The sequence below is a fragment of the Gossypium raimondii genome, chromosome 2 (assembly GCF_025698545.1).
Source record: "Gossypium raimondii isolate GPD5lz chromosome 2, ASM2569854v1, whole genome shotgun sequence".
NCBI lineage: Eukaryota > Viridiplantae > Streptophyta > Magnoliopsida > Malvales > Malvaceae > Gossypium > Gossypium raimondii.
The window spans coordinates 25,685,934-25,688,349 of record NC_068566.1 but is presented as its reverse complement, the minus strand read 5'-3'; the positions used below and the strand labels follow the sequence as shown (position 1 = coordinate 25,688,349).

At 38.0% G+C, this 2,416-nt stretch overlaps 1 non-coding gene across 1 annotated transcript; it reads right to left on the bottom strand.

The window, feature by feature from the left end:
* Nucleotides 1-756: 756 nt before the first annotated feature.
* Nucleotides 757-863, bottom strand: LOC128039475 (small nucleolar RNA R71). The gene has a single exon (XR_008193979.1). It is a non-coding gene; the product is annotated as a small nucleolar RNA R71 (small nucleolar RNA).
* Nucleotides 864-2,416: the final 1,553 nt, after the last annotated feature.

Genomic DNA, 2,416 nt, shown 5'->3' with positions numbered 1-2,416 from the left:
ATCCTCCTGGGAACGATACTCACCCATCACTTTATTACTCGATTTGACGTCTACACTTGCACAATTCACACATCATATTCACACGTGACAAGTTTCTGGCGCCATTCCGGAGATTGGCGATTGGTAACTTTAGTTTTTCTTATTGCAATTTTTATAGTTTTAGTTGCTAATTTATTTGTTTCGTGATCTCAATATGTCTGTTACTAGTTGTATGCATAAAGGCACTCCTGCTGAAGAACTCTATCCCTTAGATCTAGAAATTAAAAGACCTTGCTAAGAAGGAGAAGAGAACAAAGAGCAATGAATCAAGATGGTAACAATCCACTTGATACGAATTAGAAACTTAATTCAAAAGCTCCGAATGTTAATCCTCTTGTTGCTCAGATGTTTGATAATCAGGATAGGCCAACTTGAGCACATGCAGTGCCTATCTTATACAACCTGAATCCTAGAATAGTCATGCTACAAATTCAAGCTCCCCACTTTGAACTGAAACCTGTAATGTTTCAGATGCTTCTATCAATTGGTCAGTTCGGTGGTTTGCCAACTAATGATCCTATATTGCACTTGAGACTTTTCTTGATGGTCTACGATTCTTTCAGATAGCAAGGTGCCCCTGAAGATGCCTTAAAACTCAAACTATTTCCCTATTCTTTAAGAAATCATGCTAGAACATGGCCCAATGCTTTACCGTTTAGAATAGTAGAATCATGTCAAAGATTTCTGTTGCGATATAACCCACACAATATGAATGCCAAACTGAAAAATGACATAACATCCTTAAAGAAACTAGAGGATTAAACACTGTATGAAGCATGGGAAGGGTTCAAAGATTTGCTTAGGAAATTTCCAAAGCATGGAGTTTAGCATTGGGCACAAATGGAGATGTTCTAAAATGGTTTGAATGCAAAAACACAGATGGTGGTTGATGCTTTAGCTAATTGAACTTTGTTGGATAAGTCCTACAATGAAGCCTACAAGATCTTGAAGATAATAGCCAATAATGATTATCAATACCCTACAATAAAATTTGGAACTGGTAGGAGAGTGGCTGGATCATCCAAAGTTGATGCTATTACCTTGCTTACTGCTCAGATATCTTCTTCAACCAACATGATAAAGACCATGCAGAAGCCTAGCAAGGTGAAGGAGTTGAAAGCAGTTGGGTTATCTAGTGTTTATTGTGGTGAGGATCACGTGTTTGAAGAGTGTCCCTCGAACCCAGCATCTGTCTACTATATGGGTAACTTCAATAGGAACAACAATCTTTATTCTAAAACGTATAACCTTGGTTGGAAACAACACCCAAATTTTCGGTGGAACAATCAATGAGCTGGAAATTCCAACATGGCTATTAGACCCAATGCCATGAATATTCCACCTGGTTTCAATCAGTCTATACCACCTCAACAACGAGTTAAACAAGGACAGACATCATCTTCTTCCTCATCAATTGAATGTCTACTGAAGGAGTATATGGCCAAGAACGATGCTGTGATCCAAAGCCAAGCATTGTCATTATGAGCTTTAGAGAATCAAGTAGTACAGATAGCTAATGCTTTGAACTCAAGAACACAAGGAACTTTGCCTAGTGATACCGAGAATACAAGACCACATATGAAATAACATTGTAAAGTAATCACTCTTAGAAGTGGCACACGGCTAAATAGAGTTGTCAAGAATGTTGTACCTGAATAAGCGACTTCAGAAACAATTACAAGCAAAACCCTTGAACAACCCAAAAAGAGCACCATAATTGAGAAAATTGGACCAAGCAATGCCGAAGCAAACTTAGATAGTACTGTGGAACACAATGCTCAGGTAAAAAAATCATTACAACCTGAAGTTCGTCCACTTTACCATTTCCCCAACGCTTTTAAAATCTCAAATAAGACAAGCATTTTAGGCGATTCTTAGATGTACTTAAGGAACTTCACATAAATATACCTGTGGTGGAAGCTTAGAGCATAAGGTTATGAAAGACATACTTTCAAAGAAGAGACGATTGGGAGAATTTGAAATAGTTGCACTCTCTAAAGGGTGCACTACTATGTTGACAAATAAATTTCCTCCAAAGTTGAAGGACCCACGAAGCTTCACAATACCTTGCTCAATTGGCAACCAATATGTTGGGAAGGCCTTGTGTGATTTAGGATCGAGCATAAATCTTATGCCCATGCCTGTGTTAAAAAAGTTGTGAATTGGTGAAGCAAAACATACCACTGTAGCCTTGCAATTGGCAGATCTATCATATGCATACCAAAAAGGTAAAATCGAGGATGTCCTGTTAAGGGTAGATAAATTTATTTTTCTCGATAATTTCATTGTGTTAGACCGTAAATCTAACAAAGATGTGCCTATTGTTCTAGGTAGACCATTCCTTGCAACAGGTAGGACAATGATTGATGCTCGAAAG